Raw genomic sequence first — 25,535 nt, 5'->3', positions numbered from 1 at the left:
GTGTAGGTGATCAATGTGCCAACTTAAAATCAGTTCACTCCTCGCACAGGAGAAAACCATTTGGGCTTCACTGGTCTCTGTCCAACGCAGAGGCTTGTGCCAGCACAGAGTGAATACAAAATAAGCACAGTGGTTATTTTTCTGGGCTGGTGGCATTCAGCACAGCTCTTAATGCTCATTTGCACAGGGAAGTCCTGGGACAGGCTGTGGCTCTAAATAGAGTGCAGGGAGACGAAAGCTGGGCTAAAACACCAGCACAAATAGCCTGCATGGGGCTGAAACAGGGGAGGGTCTTGTGTGCTTCTGTCAACTGATCTTGATTCCTGCAGGGAGAAAACCCATCATGTGGACTGTTTACATTTACTTTTCTGTGGCTTCCTCAAAACATCACTTACACTGCCCTGGTCAGATCCTATGATGCCACCCTTGGTTTGTCAGGCAGGCCCTTCAGTATCATGAGAGTCCCCAGTCTTGTAGATATGAACCACTGTTCCTCCATACGTTTGGGGGTGGGTTTGGTCCTGTTCTTGTATAAATTTTGCTCTTTCAGTAGGGAGTTGCTGGGAAGAAACCAAGTATCTTATTGAAGACAGACATGAAATAACCTGGTGAATTGAACTGAAGGTAATGGACTGATAAATTACATTCAGATTAAAGCTTAGTTCTTTAATCTCCAGTCACTATAGAAACTAACCCTGCCTCGCTGCGGGGATACTATTTCAGAAGCACCAGCAGGCATCAGCTATACTTCCAGTATGGTGAATAAAGGACATGAGCTACCCTGGGAGTTTCTTACAAACAGAAATACAAGCTCAGGAGGGCAGTTCTGGTTAGAATGGTGAAAAATCTTTGCTGATCTGACTGGAAAAAATATGTCCTTTAATTCAGCATCAGCTCTCAGAGAAGCCTTATAGCAATAACCACAAGTGTTCTGTGACTCCTGAAATCTGATTGCCTTTACATTCCTTCTTGCAGAGCATCAGAAGACATGGCTACTTTACAGATGTTTCCCAGTGTCCGTGTGACATAGTTCAGTTTTGCAGTGCTCTTGCAATGAGAGAATTACTACTTTGACGTGTACCAACAGATGTCTGGGGATAGGGTTCAGAACGATACTGGGCAAAAATAAGAGAAAAGGGTTTTTTTAATGGATTACAAACAATTTCCAACATTTTGCAAGAGGTATGGATGCCAGGCAGATCAAGCAGGCTGAGTATGGCCTGTTTGGCCACCACTTGCAGTGAGCCTTCTGGATTAAGTGTTAGACAAGGAAATTTCCAAGGTGTTTAACTCCCAGGGTTGTAGTGACTGACCCCAGCATCTCACCACTTAGACCACATCCCTTGTAGCATGGGTGAGTATGCCCCGTTTAGTCTGCTACCATCTGTCCTTGCAGGCTCCAGTGGCTCACAGACAAGCTGGACAAGGGCTCTGAGCAGATCCTGGTGCCACACACCCCATGGGTGATGTGAGCTGTGAGACAGCTGCCCTTCAGCTGCCTAAGCCTTGTGTGGGTGCACCCAATCTCCCGGCATCTTCATTCTGGCAGTGTGTGCTCACATGCCACCTGCAGCCCTCCTCTTCCCAGAGCCACCAGCCAGGAGGACTGGATGTGTCAGCGATGGCACTCCTGCGGGTGCTCTGCAGCACGAGAGCTGAGGCACTGAAGGGCTGCCCCTGCTCACACGGGGTGGCTGCAGGGAATGGTGTGTAGGGAGAACTCTTTTTTCTCTAGAAACGGTAAAAGAAGCTTTTTCCTCTGAGGGTAGGGAGACCTCTTTTCTGCATGCAGTGAGTGTAGTTTCATGCCTAATATTGCATGCATAAAGAATAATTCCAGTTACTCATGCTTGCAATTTTGCAAGCACAAAATTGGGCATGTACATTTGAAATATGCAATGAGGTAATGCATGCTGAAAGACAGGAGAATAAATTTAAAGCTGTTTAAGTTAAATAAATTACTGCTCTCTGACAAATTCCAGCCACACCAGCAGTTGCCCAAGAGCAGGAAGAAACTGTATCCATTCTTTGAAAATAAGAAATAAAGCAGAACATTGAGCCTTGATTGCAAACACAGCAGCAGCAGTCGTAACAACACTGCTTGTGCTATCATGGCAGGAATAAAAGATGCTGAGCTGCAAAGCTTACCATTAAAAAAAGGGGAAGGGGAAGAAAGAGCTAGCTATCAGGGCTTAACTGAAAACAGGCCATCAACTTGGAAGTGTAGAAAGCAGGACAGGGGTCAGGAGTTTGCTAAGAGGATTTTTACAAACACACGTGATGCCAGTGCTCTCATGCAAAATGACACCTGTTAATCAGGTAAATCTGGAAAGATGGGATAATCTAGGAGAGAAAATTCTCTGAGACTGTTCCACTGGATGCTATGAGACAGCAAGACCCAAATACCAATTCAGAGACCAAGTCCTCTCAGATCAGGGTTTGGGGCAGGACTGAACCCTAGGAAAGACTGCCAAGAAGTCAGGACTCTTAAGTCATCTGTGGACTCTGAAGCCACAGAATGAACTTGTCTGACATGTCAGGTACCAGGTGCTATGGGCAAACTGGGTTAAAACAAGCTGGGATTGAATTTTGCAGCTAGTATCTATACCTCTCATTCATACCTGTGCAACTCAGGTTTCAGGGAAGGGAGTTGTGCTGTTTTCAAGAATGCAATGTCAGATACACTGCAACAAAGATCCTGTTAGTCCCTGTGTTTATCTGGATTCTTCGTGACTTACAAAGTCAAATGCTATTAGGGGTTCTGGACAGTTCTATTTGGGGGTTTGCAGTATATGAACAGCCTTCAGGAACTCGGTTTACAGAATTTTCTAACTGAAAGGCTTGTTATGACACAATGGGTTAAGTAACCAAAACTACTACATCACTTTGAAAATGCAGGACCAGCTCCGTAATGCAAGTGGCTTGTTTCACCAATGAGTTAAAGCCAAGCTCCAAGTATAACTCTGCTGGGTTTCCAGCTGAGCTGAGCATTGCTTCCCATACCCATTAGTGCACCCAAGTCATCCACAAACCATGGAGTGTGATGTGCCCAGCTACAAAGCAAAGAGGAGTGCTGCAAACTGTGGAGTGTTCACTGTAGAGCAATGAGACGCTTTCACTGTGTTGTAAGCAAACAGGTTTCCCATAAACTCTGCCAGCAAGTGGCTTCCTTAGGCCCTGAAGTCAGCACCTACCTTCAGTGGCAGAAAATATTTTCTCTTCTTCACTTTTGTTCCTCATGGCTCACAAGTAAAGAAAAGCCTCCCAAGGAGCAGGAAAAAACACACCTTTCTTTTGCAAACAGGCTCTTGGCTCCCACCTCTATGTCAAAGGAGCAAGACAGGACAGTGATGCCAAGGTTGGCTCTGAATGGTTACAATGGCTTGAAATGTCCCTAAAAGGTACAATCCATCCAGTTTCAGTGTATCAGAAATATTTGATCCAACCTGGGGCATATCAGAGCGATAGCATATTGCTATTGGGTATTGAAGGGTTTGTAATTTGATTTTCTGCCTTCTGTGACTAAATTGCTGCATCTTTGCTCTTGTGGTCCAGAAATCCTAGGGAGCCTTCAATGAAATTACAGCTTGTTATAACTTGAAGGGTGCAGTTTACTGTCTGGATATTGGTGTAATGCAATAATATGATGAAAAATACTGTACTTTCATTTGCAAAGTGCTCAGTCTCTTGTAAGTGCTGCAATCCAGCCAAAGAAGCTAATAAAAATAATTAATGCAAACAGTAACAAAAATGTAGCGTTTTCTATGTGGCATTTCCAAGCAAGTCAGGCTCATATCATTGCTCTCGAGCTAGATAAATATGATCAACCCCCTCTGCCAATGGAGATACTGCATTAACACACGTGGTGTTGAGCTGAAGGAAAGTCTGAGCCTCTCACAAACACTGATGCCTGTGGCTTGTGGCTATGCCAGGTATCATCCACATGCCATTCTGTAAAGCAGCAGAGAGGATAGCAACCAACCAGCTGAGTACCTGAGAAAACTTGAATTTTCCAATGAAGTTATTCCATGTCCTTTCCATCAGAGGACGTTGACAGAGCAATGAGTCAGAGGGCTGCTCCCTCTGCTCGTGTGGTTCTCTGGCTTCAACAGAATCACGGCAACAAACCAATCAATGGATTATTAGGCTCAAGTCACTCTTGGCCCCATGTCACCCCTCTGGACGGCAGCACGAGCCTCTGGCGTACCAACACGGTTTTGTGTCACCTGCAAACTTGCTGTTCGCCTCCCCGAGCAGCCGGACCCTGCTGACCAGCCGGGTTTCTGCCTACAACATGCAGCAAACCTCACGCGTTTCTCACTATTTCGGCATGACCTCGTTTTCCCATCCAGTCAAGCCCTCTCTCGTCAGTCAGCGCAGAGTACTTGGGCTGACACAGCACTCCCCACGCTGTTACCTAGGCTGCATTACGCCCGCCTAGGCAGGGCAGTGTCTCCCGGATTCCCCGCGCGGGGACTGGGGAGCCCAGAGGACGGGCCCAGTTCAGCGCAAGGCTCAGCACCCGCTGCCAGCGCGGACGCCGCCACGGCCCCGCGGCTCGTCGGACGGGCAGCTGGCGGTGCCGGCCTGCGCGCCGCGGGACTGCACCGCCGGGGGGAACCGGCGGCCTCCGGGGGCTGCGATGAAAATCCCCGGTTGGTGGGGCGGAGCTGCTGCCGCGAGGGGAGCGCGAGCACCGCCGCTGACCGTCCGCCGTCTGCTTCTCTTACCCCGCAGTGCCACCTCCTGCCGCCGTCCCATCGCTGCAGCCGCGCTCACAGGCCCAGCCCCACGCCGCCCCAGGACCGAAGGCTGCCCAGTGCCTGCAGGCCTCTTGCCCGCTGCCCTGTGCAGGAGACTGCGAGAGCCCATGGCCGGGACCGCGGCCATCCCCACGCCGCAGCCGCGGGCCGAGGACCCCTCCGTGCCGGTGCTGAGCCCGCAGCACCAGCGAGCGTGTGCCCGGGGAAAGCCAAGCCCCGGAGCCAGCGGGCAGATGTCGCGCTGTGGCCTGCGTGCTGCTGGCGTTCAGGCAGAACAAATTCACAGAACCACAGAGCGGTTTGTGTTGGAGAGACCTTAAAGCTATGGGGCCACCACAAAGTTGGACTGAACCCATCTGAACACAGACACACAGAATCCCAGACTGGTTTGTGCTGGAAAAGACCTTAAGGCTCCTCCAGCTCCAACCCCTGGCACTGGCAGGGACCCCTTCCACTGGAGCAGCTTGCTCCAAGCCCCTGTGTCCAACCTGGCCTTGAGCACTGCCAGGGATGGGGCAGCCACAGCTTCTCTGGGCACCCTGTGCCAGCGCCTCAGCACCCTCACAGGGAAGAGCTTCTGCCTAAGAGCTCAGCTCAGTCTCCAGTGCTGGCCCCAATGCCGGGTGTCCTGCAGACCCCCAGTGCTGAGACCCTGCTCCCTGCTCATCTCAATCTACTCTCTTTCAGCATAAAACCATTCCCTCCCTTGTCCTTTCCCTACACCCCTTGTCCCAAGCCCCTCTCCAGGTTTCTCGTCGCCCCTTCAGGCACTGGAGCTGCTCTAAGGTCTCAAACCCTAGGGACACTCCGGCACCTCAATCTCAGCGGCTCTCACTGGCAACGGCCGCTGACACCGGCGCAGGCGGTCGGTGGCTTCCCGCACCCGTAGGGGGCGCTCTTGCCCCGCGGCACAGAGACCGCAGCAGGCTCGCGGCCGTGCAAGCGCATCGGGGCGGAGCCGCCCGCCCGGGAAGGGGCAGCAACGGAAGCGTCAGAGGCGAACCCGCCTGGCTCCCGCGGCCACGGGCCGGGACGTCCGCAGCCGGAAACCCTGCGGCGGGCACCGGCCGGCGGATCACGCGTGGCGGACGGGCCCCTTCTGCTGTGAGCGGCCCGCGCAGCGCAGCGCGCCCGCTGGAAACCGACGAACCTCCCGGAGCGACTCGCGGGCACCGCAGGCGCTGCCTCCGGGCAGACTGAAGCGCAGAGCGCAGAGCGTATTACACAGAATCACAGAATCCCAAGGGCTGGAAGGGACCTCAAAAGATCATCTAGTCCAACCCCCCTGCAAGAGCAGGGTAACCTACAGTACATCACACAGGAACTTGTCCAGGCGGGCCTTGAATATCTCCAGTGTAGGAGACTCCACAACCCCCCTGGGCAACCTGTTCCAGTGCTCTGTCACTCTTACAGTAAAGAAGTTCTTCCTGATGTTAACGTGGAACTTCCTATGCTCCAGTTTACACCCATTGCCCCTTGTCCTATCACTGGATATCACTGAAAAAAGCCTAGCTCCATCATCCTGACACCTACCCTTCACATATTTGTAAACATTGATGAGGTCACCCCTCAGTCTCCTCTTCTCCAAGCTAAAGAGACCCAGCTCCCTCAGCCTCTCCTCATAAGGGAGATGTTCCACTCCCTTAATCATCTTTGTGGCTCTGCGCTGGACTCCTTCAAGCAATTCCCTGTCCTTCTTGAACAGAGGGGCCCAGAACTGGACGCAATATTCCAGATGCGGCCTCACCAAGGCTGAGTAGAGGGGGAGGAGAACCTCTCTTGACCTACTAACCACACCCTTTCTAATGCACCCTAAGATGCCATTTGCCTTCTTGGCCGCAAGAGCACATTGCTGGCTCATGGTCATCCTCCTATCCACCAGGACCCCCAGGTCCCTTTCCCCTTCGCTACTTTCCAGCAGGTCAACCCCCAACCTGTACTGGTACATGGGGTTGTTCTTCCCCAGATGCAAGACTCTACACTTGCCCTTGTTAAATTTCATCAAGTTTCTCCCCGCCCAACTCTCCAGCCTGTCCAGGTCTCGCTGAATGGCAGCACAGTCCTCTGGTGTGTCAGCCACCTTTGGGAGACCGCTGGGTGTGGGCTCAGCTTTGGCTGCGCTGAGCAAGCTGAATATTCACACTCTGCCTGTGAGAACAAATCAGGCTGGGGAAAAATAAAACTGCAAGAACGCAGAAGTCCTTGTTTTCTGCTTTCCCCCATCTTCTACTTTAACTGTGCGTATGAGAGAGGACAAGTGAGTAAGACTGCCTTGAGAACAGCATTGTGCACACTGTGCCCTGAAGTGCAGAGTATCTGAAAGATACTGAACTGAAAGATGGTCTGAGGAGAGCTGGACTTCGTGATGAATGCAGATTACAGAGTACAGATCTTGCTGGAAACATCTGAATTTGTGGTATTTTAACCCGGAATTAAAATTACATCCTGCAGACAGGACGAGCTCAGGGCACCTTGCTGCAAGCAGCAGTAACAAAATTTCCTTTTGTAAAAGACAAGGTCCTCATATAAAGGCTTTAGGGAACCACCAGTGGTTGTTCCAACAGCATTTCTAGGCTAAATAAAGACGTCCTCAGAACCCTCTTTTTAAAAGCTGTCCACCCCATTTTCAGCCTCACTCAGTTTACGGCACCAAGTTTTAGGGATGCACCAAGTTTTAGAACACTTAACAGGGTCCTATTACCTTTGACATACTCCAATTCGGTAACCAGTGCTGTAACTGGTAAAATAACATCGTAAGAACAGAGGATGGGATCAGTGTGCTGGATCAAGCACAATTCTTGACTCACAGGTTAAGTCATGTAATACAGATCTACTTGCAACTTTTTTAAAGTATACCTTAAGAAACTGCTCATTCATAATACAGCGAAGAGAACTCCTTGTAGTTTTGTTTATATTTATCCCAGGGCCCACAGCAGATGTGGCTGACACTTTGGAAAAGATAAAGTATTCAAGTATTTTTGTGTCAACATTAGAAAGACAAAAATGCCTCCTGGGTCAGATATGAAATATATCCTGTAGGGCCCAACATCATTATGGAGCTGCTAAAGAACACAGTTTGCCTTTACTGAATTCAAGAGAAAACACTCAGAAAGCAGCAGTAGGAAAGGGGTTGTCGGATTGTGTCACTGAGGGAGCACCTGACCAAAACCTGACATACCCAAGTCCTACATGAATCCACCCCCACCACCACCACCACCACCAAGGGAAAGCAAGAGACATCTGCAGAGGCTGTCTATGGCTTTATGGCAGGCTTTGTCAGTCTTCCACAGTTGGCTGACTCCTACCTAGTCTTGTCACTGTTCCTGGGAAGAGCTGCATGCACCAAATAGACTTGATCTCTAGCAGGATGATCACAGAGCAACAGGAGATTGCCATAACGGTTCATTTTGGAGGCAGAGAAACACAGATTTCTGCCCTTGCTGGTTTATTTCACAGAAATGGGTCAGAGCTTAACGAGTGTGCTGTAATTCCAAGTGCTAGCTCTTTCCAGGCAGGACTATCATGCAAGAGACCTGTTTCCTGAAGTCCGCTCTTGAGTACCTGGGCAGACTGGAGAGCAGGCAGGAAATTACCTATAAAGAGGTGCTGCTGACACCTTGTCTGCCACAGCCCAGACACCTTAATAAGAAAACTGATGAATGCCATCAGAAATATGTACATATGGAGGAGAAATATATTTAGAACAACAGCTGTTTTGGTATCAGTTGACACCCAAATTCTAATTACAGACGCTGTACACCCAACACTTCACCTTGTGGCCTGGCTGAGACCTAAATGAGTGTGAAGTGGCTGATGGCATTCCCACCATCACAGCAAATTACTCCATTGGTCTCCTGATGAACAGCAGGTGATGCGGAGGTGCCAAGGCATGACAGGAACACACAGCAGAAGGCCATGGAAAACATTATTGATCCAGTCACTGGAATAAGATGTTCCAGAATAATTACGATCAACCACAGGGTTTACTTACTCAGGAACAAGGGATCAATACTCAGGCAGCCAGCTTGGGAGGAATGATTCAGTGGCATAATGAGTTTCTTTCTGTAACAATGAGTGCTAAACTTCCAGTTCTCATACACTGGGAAAGAAAAAACATGTTTCTTCCATTTTTCAATGTAAGTAAAACTTGCAGGGTTTGCCATCATTCTGAGGATGTATGCAGAAAATCAAGTCTGTGGAGGAGACAAAATTGTTTCAAGCAGGTGATCACAGTGTAGTCGGCTGTGTTTCTCAGACACTCAGTGCTTTCAGGATTCACAAAGGAAGTACAAAGCCCATGTATACTTCCCCAGCTCTATTTACTGCTAAGAACCTTTATGAGATCATTTTGAATGTTCTCACAAGAAGCAGCCCACGGTACATGGAGCACTTCAGGCGAAATGCTGGAAGGAAGGACAATAATGACAAGGTTGTAAATTTTGAAGACTAAATTGAGTAGTGTAAGATTACCTATTTTATGGGACATATTGAGAAATCTAGGTTCGTCAGACCTTTTGTTCTAGATCAGTGTATGTAATAAGAAATGAGGAAATGCGAACACAGATACAAGCCGAAAGCAGCAATAAAATCCGTAATTTCTGCTTGTGCTGGGTGTGTGTGTGAAGTGTCATTACATAAAACAACTCTTCTTCCATTTAAGAATGTTTCCTTCTATCAGCTCAGTATCTAAGTAGCAAAGAGAGGTTCCAACTGAAGGTAACTGCTGTCTGACATTAATCCACTCTGTCAATGAGCTCCTACAGGATCTTGAGCAAGGCTTGCAAGACATTTGCACGTGCCAGCCTACACTGCAGAGTACATTCAAAGCCTGATAAAGCGGCATGCATGCTGGCTGTTTGAGGCGAAGCAGTCAGGAACTAATATATGCATGGCACAGCCAGAACTGCTTGTCACTCCTCCAAACTCAGCTCCTACCAATGCTCATTCTGGGCAGCTCTTAGTCCTACTAGGCCAGATGCTGATCTCAGCTACACCAGTACAGGCCCTGAGAAATAACTATCTGACTGCAAGACCTACTGGCTGGATGTGTTGTTCACTCTTGAAGTTCATCTAATTAAAGAGACCTAATAAAATCCCTCAAGTCAGTAGAACGAGCTCCAGTTATCCCATGGGGAGAGTTGGGAAAAGGGACAGAAGACCAACACATGGGTGACATAGGCTCATGTTCCATGGCAGGCTTTTGAAACCAGAAGTAATGTATTGGCCGATACTGAAACTATTCCCTTGGCAGTGGAACTACATGGCGGTTTGGGTTGGCCATGGATCAGGGTTACTTTTGGAAAGGGCAAGGATGCATTTTTTTTCACTTAGATAAGGGTCTGGAGACCAGAGCAGTGCGCTGAGGCTGACTCAACTAGGAAGTGCTGAACGATGGGAGTGAGCTCCCGTTAGCAACTATGACATTACACAATGGTTCTGCATGTTGAAAAACTTATTTCCTCTGTTGCAACTTACAACTAGTAAAAACAACTAGGAGACAATTTGTGAGAATGATCAGAATCCAAACTCGCCTATTCCCATCGGCCTGCAGTCCTAGTCATGAATGCTCAGAGGACAGACACAAAAACATTTTATTTGGGGATACATAATTTCATCAGGTTTCTTCAAGCCCCTTCACCTCCACAAATCAAAGAGTGCAGTAAATATGCCTCAAGCCTCATGATGCTGCAGCTTTGCTCAGTAAGCATGTCATTTTATATATATATATATATATATATACACACACCTACTTGGAGTCCCAGAGTAAAACTATCATTTACTCCAAGTGCTATGTAGTGCAGGCACCTTCTTCACATAATTGAAGATGCTTTATGAAATCAAAGCAGCAAGTACACAAAGAAATAGTTAACACAGAACATAAATTATCGGTATAGCCCAAGCCATTCTCTTTATTGCTTTGTTTTACAAAGCAAGCTAAAATTTTTCATGCCTCATACAACAAGCTTTTTTCCTCACTGACTTGGTCAGACATTAAGAAAATGACACAAAAGATTCTTCTGATCTCATTAAGCAAGACTTGCCAGTAGAGAAGTTTGTTCTGCATGAGGTACTGCTGCATCAATAGGCAAAAAGCTGAAAGGAAATGTAACCTATCAAGGAAGAAAGACGCATTTTGCAGGAACAGTGTGTTGTCATTAGGTATAATTGGGCAAATGATGGTGTGATCCTAAAAGCCTCAGTTGATCATACTCCCTTGAGTGCATTATCCAATTAGGAAAAGGTGCATTGGATACGTCTTGCTTCATTGTGCTGCTGAAGTGGAGAGCAGGTGTGAGAAAACAAACAAGTTTGTAATCCTTGCTTTGCAAATCAATTCTTAATCACTCGGGCTCTTATTTCCATACCAGATATAAGTTTTCGATATTTATGAGAGCAATTTGGCAGCAACTTTTTTGTGGCTCAAATGAGTAAGAGGTCCAAGAGGTATTTTTTTTAACGCCTTTAATTACTACTACTAGTGCATATGGTTTATTTCAGTTCAGAACCAGTAGCTGTAATGAGACACCCAAGCAAAAAAAAAAGATTGATGAAGCCCTGCTGAAAATGTGAGCCACACAATGTAAGTGGATAACGTATAGTTTCACCATTTCCTCTCTCACTGCATGAGTATACAAGTATTACAACAGTAAGACCTTGGTATATAAAGCCCAACTCATATCTTCCATTCCTGTTAAGAAGTCACTTCTACCCCTGCATTATTTCACTACAACTACTATCACTATTAGGATAAAAGTGGAAGAAAGAAGCCTACTGCCAGGATATTCACATGTTCACCTTTTAAATATTCTCAGTCTTTGGGACCACAGTCCATGTATCTGGCTGGTTATTGTCCAGGAGACATCTGTTTCAACAGATGTCCAAAGGAAGCCAAAGGGTAGGAGGATAGCCATTGGGATGAAGAGAAGTTTTTACTAAGTCTGTTGCCTACAGAATTCCATTTGAGTGGGAAAGAAACAGGCGTTGTCATGTATTGCCACTATGGCTGTTTTAATTTCTCTCTTCTAAGACATTTTTGTTGAAGAGTGTTAATGGTTTTGAGCAGAGTAAAGTACACCACACATCTTGTGCAATGCTAGAAGCAAGGGACTGGATTTGATGGACCACTGGTCTAAGACAGTACTGTATGGCAAACTGTGCTGTGAGCTGCTGAGATTGCCAGTGGCACCCCTACAAATTGTTCTGTAATCTCCCTACACACAAGCGAATTCCTATGCCTGCCATCCTCTGCTCAACAATTATCAACAGCACAACACAGTAACAGCTTGATTAATAAAGGAACTTTTAATTAAAACCTAAAAGAAACAGGCATTTGATCCACCAGAGAAGAAAGTGGAAAGTACTGGTTTATTCCCTAGGGGTGGATTTCACACAACAAAGTTACTGCAAAGCTGACATTTTCATTTCTGTGTCCACGATTCTGTAAGATGTGTGACAATCTTTCTGCTCTCTGAAATTCTTTGTTTGAAACACCCTACAATTGCAAATGGGGTGTTGTTATCAAAGTAGAAAAAGCAGTGCATGAAGAAAACTTAAAGAGTTTCTTCTGATAAAACAAAGATTTTTAAATAAAACAGCACTTGGCAATTGGTGTGACATTTTCAGATGCCTGATACAACAGCTTCAAGAGGGAGTTTATCAGCTCAGAAGAGGCAGCTCCCAGACTGAACTTAATACAGAAAAAGCAAAGGCACTCCAGTTTGAAAGGTAACTGTCTCCTTCCAATACACAGTTCTGGCCCAACAGTCACTGGCCTTGCTTGGTCATCACTTTGTCTGCAGATGAGGAGCAAGAGAGAGCAGGCAGAAGTCTGGCTACAAACTGCCTGCAGGTGATGTGACCCATGCCAAAGAGAATCAGAAAAGATACTTCCTGCTGCCAACAAACACCTGAAGGCTGGCTGAGATGTGCTCCCAATGCATCTGTTTCATTCTACCTTCCCCTCCGCCTCAGGGGCTGAGCACTCTGCAGGGCTCATCCACACAGTCAGTGTCTGGTGTTGGGTACAGTTATTCCATGGAGTGGTGCTATCGTTAACAAGTGCAACGGTTTCTCATTTGGGCAGAAATTCCTATCTAAATTAAATGCAGAGCTGCTAATGAAACAATAATATTTACTACACGCTCCACTACCTTGTCATAGTTAAACCTAACTGAGTTGTGTTCCAATTCTACCTGGAAGGATCCCATGAAGAGCAATGTCACAGGGTGGCCCCAGAGGCCCTGGAATTCTCTCTGGAAAGTGGTAAATAAATGTTTGGGATCTTTCTTTTCTAAATAAGCAGGTTACAGTAGCCCCGACCCTTGTCAACATAAGCAAAGATCAACAACACAATTTGTTGAATCCTAGAATTACTGGAACCAAGAAGCAGGTCTTACCACATCAGGATGAAGGCAGAGTAAATATTTCAGTCTTTGTCCTAGGAATGTCTAACCCTGTACCAAGAAGTTCTGACACTTCTTGATCTATCTGATCAGTATGCTGAGTTAGATCCACTGGGGCAATCCCTACAATTTATGCAAGCAAGAATATGGCATGGGTAGGAAAAAAGAGGAATGAGACTATATTTTTCTGCGATTACTTGCAATTAGATCTGACTATGCTTAATAGTGACCCAGTGATGCTGGTCTAAAACCAGGCTGCCCCAATTCTACCCTCCCTATGCCGCCAGCTGTGTGACTCTGCTCTGTCCCTTGCACCAGCAATTAGTCGTAAAACTAATGAGTTCCTTGAACCAAGATAGTAATCTGAGAATTATCATTAACTGCTGCTTAATTACAAGGTCATAAATTGAGTATTTTCATTTTCTCCTCAGTCCCTACGCTCCCTGAAGGTAGGTTGTTCACTGTGACAGATACCCTAAGGAAAAACACTTCCCTGACAAAGAACCCTGGTGGAAATAAAAGGCCTGCCACCTGGCCAAACAACCCAATAAAACTTCCTTCCTTGCTGTTTAGTGGCTAAATTAGGAAGTCAGAGTGTTCTTATTTTCAAGTCTCGTATGAGAAGCAGCAAGACTTAATTTAAAGACATCTTGTTCAGGCAGAAACACCTAAATAGTCATTGATTGTTTTTCCTTAGTTGGATGTATGAGTCTCTGAATTTAAAAGCAGAAAGTGCTTGTTATTTTTGCTTTGTCCCTGCTGCTAGACAGGCTGCAGGGCTTGTGTCAACATTGCTGGAATAAAAAATAAGAGTTGGAAGAAGTCAAGCCTAAAATTGCTTTCTGAGAACCAGGAGAATTGCCACTGAATTGAGATGAAGAAGTGCAGGCCCAGTCACTTTGCTTGGTTAGAAGCATCTGCAATGACCCTGGAGAATAATCACTTTAGAGAATATCCTCATGTATGGACATTTCACAATAGCTCCATAGATTAGCTGCAGAGACCTGTAAAAGCCCCTTCCATCTTTATGGGCAGAAAACCATTATTATGCCAACATTTGGGAAGGTTGAAACCTAAGTGTCTCTGGAAGGTGACTTCAGAAATGCTGCTCCCATCACTGGAATCTAAAAGCAAATTCAATCCTCAAATGAATATATTATGCAGAAGTAATTAGGTCCTGAAACGAGTGAACATTAAGATGGTCATAGTGTGCTATCCATTAGAACAGGACAGAAGTGTTAAGAGCTGTCTTCCACCAACAGCAAGCATTTTATAAACACACTGCTATGCTGCTCACATCCCCCGTTCCTTGAGACAGGCAGCACAGGAATAAGGCTGATGCTTTCATGCAGCTGTGCTGATCCCTCTGACTGGAGGCTGGTGTACAGCACACAGATGGGCTGTCCATGCAGATTCCTACTCCTGGATGTTTGTCTAAGTATCACTGCAGAGCAGAAACTGCAAGGCTGGTCTACAGTAATGCAAGTAAAAGGGTCATTTACTCTTGAGGGAATGAACCAAATATTAATCCTTAGCTTCCATGTACAGTGACATATTTGGCAAATATTTTGATAATTTGAAATTATAAACTGTAAATTATAGCAAATTGTCTTAGTATTCCCAAAACAATGCTAAGTACATTTATTTTGGTAGTTCTTTTAAAGAGGTAGCTGTGATAAGTGCTCTGTGATTAAATATTAAATACACATTCACAAGTCTCAGGTTGAGCCTGTGTGAACAGAGATGCAATCTGACTGCCCTGCCAGGCAGGAGCAGTGCTACAGCGAAATGTCCAGGATTGCTGAATCCCTTTGCTTGGTAAGAAGATCTGTGTGACACTGCACACACTCATGAAGAGTGTCCTTTTAGCAGTAATCTGTAAAACATGTTTTAAGTGGTAAGGCTGGTTGAATTCACATTTGATTGCCATTTTATTTTGTATCTTATTAATTTCTCACAGTTTTATTCAAATTGAATTATTACTATTTGGATGAACCTAATAATCAGTTTTTAACACCTGCTGAATGGTCTTGCCTGATGACTGTGACCTGGTGGCCAGATTCTGGAAAGAAATGCCACTGAAAAGAGGAGTGGCTGTTGTCAACCAGATAGAAAATTTACTCAACTGGCCCAGAAAATATTAATAGACTATTTCCTAGTCATAAGCAAAAACCAAACCAAAACACCCAAACCAACCCCCCTGATCTTCGAGTATCACCCTATTTAATCTTTTATCTTCATTTTTTTTTTAAATTAGGTAAATTCATCCATACTACAACTCCGCTGAAATTATTGCCTCAACTCCAACCCTGATTCAGTCTTGAACCTGAAATCAAGGGAATTTTGATAGGGTGAAATTTGGTTCTGCTGGGCTATCAAACATTGCTGGTGCCAATTTAAAATAGAAGATTTACCAACTGCTGTAGCATCCACTGTACATGCTTCAATGAGATTTCTTTATGAGGAAACTTCTTCCAGAATCTTCAAAACTTCTCAAAACTGTTAGTTTATGAGCACCATTATAACAAAACTTTCTTTTCAGACTAAATGTCAACTTCATTTTTTAGCTCCTGTATTGCAGAAAAAATAATAGGCAGTAGCTTCATGAGTCATTTGTTTATCTCAGTGTCTTTGAAGCACGGATGTGATCAAGAACATTAACGTGTTTTCTGAAGCAGAAAAACATTAAATAACCAAAGACCTTTATCAACCTCTAGCGATATCAAACAAGATAATACAACATCACTCATTTAACTTGATCTTTTCACTTGAGTTTCATGAAGATAGCACCTAAACTCTGATAAAATCATGGACTTACTCTAGTTCTGTACTTCCTCAAGGGCTGAAGCTGATTCACATACTGTAATAGGACTCTGTTTCCACTCTCACACCCAGAAAGAGGGGACCAGTGTTCAGACATACCTGGCACCTAGAGGCTGACACTTACATACATTGTCAGATCTTCAAAAGACAAAAGTGCCAAGACAATGAGTACCTCAGCAAACCTGGCTACTTCGTCTATATCTAGATGGGAAAGACAGACCTTTGAAAATTCAATTCGTGGTCATTAATCTGTTTTTAACTTTTTATGTTGTCAATTTGCTAGGCAGTTGCAAACTCTGAACAATAGAAATTAGTGGTAACAAAGCTGTTGTAGTCCTGCACATTGCTAAAGTATTATACTAGGAAGGTCCAAACAATTAACACCATGTAGTCACAATTCTGAAGCAGGAAGCCCAAATAAGCCATGATTTATTGTGTGATCAGATGCTGGTTTACCTTGTGAGGTCCCCAAACTCTCTACTACAATCCATCACTGACCTTGTCATTAAGTGGTCTGCACCTACCAGAGAGTAAGACTTAATAACTTTGCAATTTAAGTCTGCTATGATTTACTGTATGATCAGATACTGGTTTACCTCAGAGGTTCCCATCACTGATAGAAGCAAATTTCTGCTGGAGATGAGAGATGCTTAATATAACCCAGTTCCAGCTGAACTATGCAACACACTCATGGATGTGGGTATCGTTAACTTGGTATCAGTTTAGCACTGTTTCTGGGTTCCTCCTTAACAGGCTGTACTGACCAGTGCTATCTATGTACCTTCAAGTAAAGTGCTATATGCCTTCTTCCTTCCTATGCAAGTATGTATGTATACAACTACTTTGCTCAGTACCTGGCATCATACAGAACTGAAAGTGATTCTAATGAAGATGGAGTTACTGTTTTTCAATAAAGCACAAGTAGTTGTAAAAGGTCAATAAGATTTACTGTGGTGTTGGCTTAGAGATCATTTGTTATTCAAATGACAAAGGTACTGTGTTTATAAAGTACGGCTGGTGATCAATGGCACTATCTGTTTATCAGGCAATCCTTGGCATTTCCATCATTTCTCCGTGCAATAAGACTTGAGCTTTGCTCATTCAACATGAGCTGTGGAGGCTCAGAAAGAATTACAGGTTACTGCTGAGATTTTCCAGAAAGTATTTTGAAAATTCTATCAGCATGTTGTTCTTGATAAGCCATTTTAAATGCCAAAATGGTGGCTCACATTTTTTAATAATAGCTACAAAGATGTAGGGCTATGAAAGGTTTGACTCCACATCTCCCATGATGCCTGCGAATCAGCCATGGAAATGAAGGTCTAAAAAACTTCTAAGAATATTTTTTACTTTTTGTAGTTGCTTTACTTCTTTTGTAACAGTTTCTATATCTCCAAGCATCTTCTAGGTGACCTACAGATCCTCACCGAGCAAATTTAACAAAGGGATTGCTTCCATTAATGACTTTTCCCTTTGAAGTTGTTCTAAACCCTGCATTGTCTTGTACCACAAGTTGAAAATCACCAATGCATTATACCTATCTCTGCGTTCAAGGATATGAAGACCATCACTAGCCATTCCAGGAATGCATTCAAAAATTCCATCATACCATATAGGTGCCAACACAGAATGTTTCAAATCTGGTGTCATGGTTTAAACAGCTATAGATGAGGAAATAAAGCCATCTGGAGGAGAAAACTGCTTATTATTGGTTTGTAGAAAGAATCATGTGAAATTGCTCATTTAACAGGATAGGCAATAACATCATCCTTTGTGGGCCAAGAAAAGTGTTCATACTACAGCCACACGAAAGCTTCACTGCAGTCCAATCAAACACAACTTTTCTACTTACCATTTTCTTGACTTAAATTTGCACACCAGGCCCACTGGGCTTGGTGAATTCCACCTGCTTCCTAAAAAAACTCCAACCCAACTATTAACAACACTTTTGACTTCTTTTGTCACGATCTGAGACTTTCAAAGCACGTCACAGCATATAAAGTCACTGCAGTATATTACTACCACTTATTTGTGGATAGGGAACACAAACCTCAAGTATTCAAGGGTCCACCTAATTTCAGATACCATGTATGAAAAGTCTCCCTTTACAGTTGGAATTCTGCGTTAATGCACCATTAAAAGACACAGAGCAATTCACTGGGAGAGACAGAAATAGAATACAGTTGTCCCAATTCTCAGACTCCATTCTAACGAAACGACCATGTGGCCTCTCAGCTTGGTGCTTATAAAAATACACCAGCTGCTGCAGTTTGCATTTGCAAACCATTCTCTAACTGCTTTAAAATGTATCTTTGTTCATATTCAGGCTCTGCTGAAAAGGCCCACAGGGAATGGAGTGACAGAAGAGTTGAGAAGCACAGAGACTTTCTGCCTCACAGTCTTCTCAGCAGAAGCAGATATCAAATGACTCAAGAAACTTTTACTCCAGTGCTACATGCTCATTCACTCAGCTTCCCTTGGGATGCACAGTGTGCCAGCTGGGCAGATGTGAAGAAGCCATGAGAAGATCACAGAACCCTTCTAAAAGCCAGTACTACTCCTGGTCTCAGCATATACCTCACCAGACATGTACATGTCTTTACCGTCCCATAAAGCATGATACCCAATATCTGGCCTATCAAACAGCTTTAATTATAATCTCTGCCCCCAAATGGGCATGATTCTCAGTGTTGTTTCCTTTAAATGAACCCTTAAGCACCAGTGGAGAAGTCTATAATTATTACAATGACTATGAAAGTTATAAAGATGCAAATAACATAAAGGTCTTTGTCATTATGTAGCTAGTAGCATAACAGGAAAATCATCTTACTTGAACGACTGGTTGTGGTGATCGTCTTCCTCCCCCTAAAGTCTCTGTTGTGTATCAAGCTTCGTGAAAATGACTATGTATGATGGGCAGGGGAACAGTTCTAAACTGAGGACTCTGAAGTTCCCTCATTAACCAGGTAATTCACTCAACCCTCCAAAGAAGAGACTTGCTGATCTACTGTGCGCTACATAATGTGCACATTTCAGCACTGCATGAGATATCTGGTGGCTTCCATGATTAACCAAGTACAAATTGTAGAATTTCCTAGTTGCTTTCTAGCCACTAATCCATACCTTTGATACAGTGAAAGCTTGGATTTTAAGTAACAGATTCCACATTCACTGGTGCCATTAGTGATGAGTGCAAGTGAAAGAAATAAAAAGGCCCTAACTATTCCCTTTGCTACACGCTTTGCAGAGACAGTGGGATTAACAGACAGCACCAGGAACTGTAGACTGTATCAGTACTGTTTGCTAAGACCTTCCCATAAATGGTCCATGGTGGGATCAGAAGAGCAAAAACCCCAGTTGTTTTCATCCTGCTGGTAATGCCAAGTGACCAGCTTTCTTATAAGTTTGTCCTTACACAGGGGAAGAAATACTTGCCAGGCTAAAATGAGTCTTCTTTCTTCCAACTCCCTTTGAAACACTGCATCGAAGCTTACAAATCCACTGTAACCTAGGCCTGATGAGCTTGGTGATGATCTACAGCTACCAAAGCTCTTGAAATAACATATTTATGTTCAACACAACTGACATAATTACTGCATCCTCTCACTTGCTCAATCAGTTCATACACCCACATGTGTATATACATATGTTTGGTAGGTGTAGGTCTATGAAGGTGTATGTATATACACATATATAGATGTATGTACATAACTGCATTTCATGCTAACTCTCTTGGGATGGACAGTTTCAGTTCTATTTCTTTATAGTACTTACCATAATGGGATTCTGACCTTGACCATTGATGTGCTGCAGGACTTTTTAAAAGCTGGTAGCCTAAAAGATAAAATGACTAATCTTACTGCAGGAAGAATACCACAGGGTAAGCAATTTTAACTCCTCATAAAACAAGCTGACCAAATAACTTAGTAACCACTAAGAACAATAAAGCCACATGAAAATGTCAGGAACAGTTCATTAGTAAAAAGCACACACAAAGTGCACATGCATAGTCACAGGTACAGAGAAATAACAGATGTGAACACTTGGAAGTAAATGTTACCTGTTTCAACCAGAGAAGCTGATATGACTGGCACCTGAGATTAACTTTGTTAGTAACACCAGATCCCTATTCAGAATTCCTCTCTACATCTGGTTGCAGGTGGAACCCCCACTAAGAACAGCTGCTCTTGGCTGCTGTGTATATCTAGGCACTGATGCAGTTGCCTTGCTGGCATGGTCCTGCCACTGGCCACAGTTCCCTTCTCTTTTCAGACCAAGACAGACAACTTGAAGGCAAATCACATTTGCACTGCATCCTTAAAGCAAGGCTTGAGGTCACTTTACTGAATAATTTATACAGATGAACAGCTGTCTTTTACAGCAACTGAAAGCAACAATAAGAAATAAAATTCTTACATTTTAAAAGCTGCAATAGAAACGTCTGAATTTTAAGAAAATATTCTACAGCCAGCCACAGGGGCCAGTTCTGGAACTTCTCACGCTGCTTTTACTCCATCTTATTTGTGCTCCCACAGTGGTCTCTGACCGTTGTGCAGGCACTATTGTAGTGGATTAAACTGATCCACACAGGTTGTCCACTCACCCCCACCCCGACCCTCCCCGCTCCCGGAGGGATGGGGAGGAGAATCAAGAGAATGTAACTCCCACGGGTTGAGATAAGAACAGCCCAGTAACTAAGGTATAACACAAATCACTGCTGCTACCACCAATGATAATAGTGATAAGAGAAAATAACAAGAGAATACGATACCACCACCGAATGAGTTTGACCCCCCCCGAAGAGAGAGTGTGCCCTTCCGGGTAACTCCCAGTTACCTCCCTGGGCATGACGTGCTGTGGTATGGAATACCTCTGGCTAGTTTGGGTCAGGTGTCCTGTCCCTGCTTCCTCCCGGCCTCCCCTCGTCCCCAGCAGAGCATGAGGCTCACAGAGTCCTTGGCCAGAATAAACATTACTTAGCAACAATTAAAAACAATCGGTGTTATCAGCTCTCTGCCCACGCTGGAAGTCAAAACACAGAGCTTGCACCAGTTACTAAGAAGGAGCAAAACGGCTCCTGGTAAACCCAGGACAACTATGTATGTCAAGCTTTCAGGAGCTTCTGAGCCTTGTACCTTTGACTTCTGAACAAGCAGGGACCGGCAGGTGGGAGTTTCAAACATGCTCTATGCTGGTTGCTCCCAATAAACCTGACAAGAGAACTAGCTGAAAGGTGAGGACTGGTGACTTCAAATTCCAAAGCAGCATTTTCAAATGCACCAAAAACTAAATCTCTTATCAGCTCTTCTCTCACTCACAAGTTTGTTCCCTTTCACACCCAGTTATGGCTTGTCTATCATAATGAGGATGTGTTAGCAGCAAGTGCAAAGAAACAGCATAGAGGAAACAAATTATCATGTTATCCCTTTAATTGCTATGGGAAGTAGTGACTTCTTATTTACAAACCTCCAACTGACTTTGCAAGGTACATGACAGCATGAATCAGACTCACTTCTTAAAAGGAAGCTGGATGACCACCATTTCTATCATACCAAATCAAATTTCCCTGAATATCTTCTTGCTACATCATGAAACTTGCCCCAGCTTAAAACCAGTATTTTTGCAAGGTATATCAAGCTGTAAATTTGCTTTGTCCAATGACTAATTCCCTGTTGGAAGTGAACAAGAATGTCCTGAGTGCTGTCAATAGCTGGGAAATAACAACAGGCTGAGCAGCTGGGGTGTTTTGGTGCCTGCAGGCACAGGGTCTTGCCTGTTTCATTAAATGACAATATTTGGTTTGAAAAACCCTGGACCGTGCCTGAAACAAGAGACAGGGCACAGTGGTAATCTCTCTGAAGATGGCCACTTTATTCCCAAATTGCAGGGCTCTCCTGACTAGAAAGCTCTAGAAATGACCCTGCATAAACACTGCAGAGATAATGACAAAACAAAGAAACATTACTGCGAATCCATTGAGATCTTTAATTTCAAACTGCCACCATCCCAGAAGGAACAAACTGTGAGTTAGACTGACTCTTAAGTATACAATTAAGTCTGTCAAGTTCTGGCTCCATAATATGCTGTTTAATATTGAAAAGTCTGTCAGTAAACCAGTATGTGGGATTATTGTCATAATGCTTTGTCTTTGCTTCCTCAGGAAACTATAAAACAATTCAGCAACATGTTATACTTTTGGCAACAGTTTTAATGCTATGTGGGATACTTCCCCTTCCCTCTAATTTAATAGCCTTCCCTGGCCTTTATGGATTTAAACTGGTGACGGGAGCTGTGTGCATTCCACGTGGAATTTACTCAGTAATTCTATTAAGAGCTTCCCCGCACAGAAACTAATGTTCTCATCTCATTCAATACTCATCCTATTCATTATTTAAAACAGAAGACTTAATCTCTTCCTACATTAAGTTTCCTCAAGAGATTTTCTATTAGTTTAAACAAATTCAAAAGATTAAGCTTCAACAAGTCTGTGTTTGCAAAACTACAGAACTCTGGGGCTTACAGTTAGAGAAGAACGCTTTGCCTTTTCTGGAATTTTTGAGAAAGATAGTGTCAACTGGAAGTTACAGTCTTCAAAAGAGACCCTTTACTGTTGTTCATCACCATTTTCAGGTCATGTTTCAAGTGATGTTCAGCATTATATATAGGGATGCTGGGGAGGGACTCTTCGTCAGGGACTGTAGTGACAGGACAAGGGGTAACGGGTTAAAACTGAAACAGGGGAAGTTTAGATTGGATATAAGGAGGAAATTCTTTCCTGTTAGGGTGGTGAGGCACTGGAATGGGTTGCCCAGGGGGGTTGTGAGTGCTCCATCCCTGGCAGTGCTCAAGGCCAGGTTGGATGAAGCCTTGGGTGGGATGGTTTAGTGTGAGGTGTCCCTGCCCATGGCAGGGGGGTTGGAACTGGATGATCTTGAGGTCCTTTCCAACCCTAACTATTCTATGATTCTATTAGCCAGCAGGGCTCCTCATGATTTCAAGCCCATTCTCTAGGCCAGTTCATTTACCTGGCTTTAACTAGCAACTACCCCCAAAAGGCCTCAGAGCTCACATCAGACACGAGTATTTCCCACCACAGGTGCTTGCAGTAGGCAACAGCAGAAGCACTACAGCTGGGGCTCAGTGCTGGAAGAAACAGAGAGCGCAGGACAGGAGTTGCCTTCATTTCCCCTCCTGGACTGTATATAACCAATGACTGAAAATGAATGGAAAAAAAAGTGCTATTAGTCCTCAACAGTTTTGGTTTTTGATGAATCACAACAGGCCACCTGGGCTGTGACATGCTGTGCTGCTGGCTATGTGAAGCTCCTCTTGCTGGGCATGTCAGCCACAAAGGGGCTCACGTACGCTAGTGCTGGCTGTGACTACAGCAGCTGCACTTCCAAACTGAGTTCGTGCGTCATTAAACCCACTAAACACTATCTAGGTCCACTTAGCAAACAAATTTTGAGGACTAGGTAGATACAAGTCGTTTGGAACCCTGCCCCCAGAAATTATTAATATTTAATAAAATACACCATTTATTATAGTCACTTCTGTCATGCAAAAAGCTGACAATTCTGGGGCATCGCAAGTTCTTTTTTAGTCCTGAGAAACAAACTTTCAGACACAAATGCCTCTCCTCAGCATTAAGAAAGGTCTGTATTCCTGAAAGCTTGCCTGCCTTGTAAAACTATACTATTGGTCTAATAATAGGGACTATATAAAGATCACAGTGGCTATGCCCACTCTGGCATTCTGATGTTATTAAAATCAATATGAGGAGAAGCAGGAATTTCACCTCTCACTAAAATACAGTATGTCCTCCTGCAGGGGAAAATATTTACATATTCTGATGCATGAGAAGTTGCATTTTAGAAAGGATCACACAGAAAGAGAGTTGTCCATCTATTACTGATACCCATCTCCCTTATATTCTTCCTGATTAGTTCAATTCAAGGAACAAAGTGAGAAGAGTGGCATAAATAAGCTGTGATGTTAGATTTTCCCAAGAAAACAAAAGAGCTGATTTGCCTCTCATTTCTGTTAGCAAACAAGTCCTTCCTTATTTACAAGAACACTACTTACAAGAGGAAGTTCAGACAGAACAGCTGAGATCTGCAGTCCTTGCAAAAACCAGAATTCAGTAAATAATCAAGAGGATAAAATTGGTTAAAGAGAGGAGATGCTGGAAACAATAGTCCCAGGGACAGTGGACTCTTAATAAGAATTAACAGGATGCTTTAAGTAGCTGGTGGAGATATTTCTCTCAGCCTTGCACACAGAAATAATGTCATGGAGGCAACCTTTTAAATGAGAAAGACATGTCTTGTGATGTATTACCGAAAAAACATGCTCTTTCAATAAGGGAAAGCTAAGTGAGTGGAAGAAAAGCGAATGGATTCTGGTCTCCCTTCCTGACCATGCCACTACAGCTCTGTGACCCAGAGCAAAGCACTTAGTCAGTGAAACTGGTAACAGATACAATGGCAAGAGGCACATTCATTTCACAAAACAATATTTTTTATCCTATAGCTCAAGAAAAGAACAGCTTCCATAACAACTCCTACATTCCATGATTCCTAGAGGGATGACTATACTGAGGAAGAGCAATGCACTTCAGTTTCCCATTTCAGACCATGACCACAGCAAGGTATCCCAAGGAAGACATAAAAATGCAGAAATCTGCCAGGGAGAACTTTCTGCCTACCTCCAGGCTGTCATCGTTGACTGAATGCACAAAACACAAGTGTTTATATACCTTAAAACAGAGATCAGGCTTGGGCTAGCAGCAGATTTTCTCATTATTCACCTTCAAGATTTTAGGGACCAAGAATTGTGTGCCCAGTGACAGACACCAGGCCGAGTGTTAGCAGCACTGACCCTGAGCTGGACAAGTATCGGACATGGCTCCTGCACTTGTGGGGAGCAAACTGAGCCAGCAATCCAAGCAACATGCAGGCTGGAAGAGGAGGACCACAAACCTCAACCCTCAGAGCTCTCACAAAAGGCTCTAGCTCTGGGTTTGGAGGAGTTGTCTGTCTCTTGGTTTCTCCATTTAGAAGCCCTTTCAGAAGCTGGGGTGCCCTTGAGAATGTTGTGAAGAAAAATAAGGAACTTAATCAATAGAACTGATAAAGAAGCTCAAAGGACTTGAAGCACCTGTGATAAAAAACAGTGGCTGAGCAAAGGGGTTGTGGATCATAGCGGTGCTGAAATATATTTAGGTATTTCGGGGTGAAGTATGATAGCTGGACATCTCTGTGCAATTCTAGAATCAGCAACAGACAGACGTGTGCTGGGAGCCAAACACTGTGCTGAGACAAGCTCTGGGCAAGTCTGAGGTGTCAGTGGGTTTGTGGCAGACAAAAAAGTACAGCTTGGAAGATGGTTCTGGAATTTGAGAAAAGAAACTCTCCCTACTAACCATGAATTCAAATCTGTGTCATGAGTAATTGTGTAGTGAGTGGGAAGAAAGGACATTCTTTTAAATAGAAAAATCGCCTGCAGGGAAAATGAAACAGGAAAAATGTGGCCAAAAAAGCCAAAA

The 25,535-nt window shown here is 44.1% G+C and overlaps 1 long non-coding RNA gene across 11 annotated transcripts in view; it reads right to left on the bottom strand.

Moving 5' to 3' along the window:
- Positions 1 to 25,535, bottom strand: part of LOC136018137 (uncharacterized) — a 38,953-nt gene that overhangs the window by 1,211 nt on the left and 12,207 nt on the right. For 8 of the 11 annotated variants that reach the window (XR_010614249.1, XR_010614251.1, XR_010614252.1 and 5 more), the window contains one exon: positions 19,763 to 19,822. This is a non-coding gene — a long non-coding RNA (uncharacterized LOC136018137). Of the gene's footprint in view, positions 1 to 395; positions 580 to 8,754; positions 8,957 to 19,762; positions 19,823 to 25,535 lie in introns of all 11 variants that reach the window. The other 3 variants (XR_010614256.1, XR_010614258.1, XR_010614257.1) reach the window with 3 other exon arrangements.

This window comes from Lathamus discolor, chromosome 7 (assembly GCF_037157495.1).
Source record: "Lathamus discolor isolate bLatDis1 chromosome 7, bLatDis1.hap1, whole genome shotgun sequence".
Lineage (NCBI taxonomy): Eukaryota > Metazoa > Chordata > Aves > Psittaciformes > Psittacidae > Lathamus > Lathamus discolor.
Note: the sequence above shows the minus strand (reverse complement) of the source record. Positions and strands in the feature narration are given on the sequence as shown.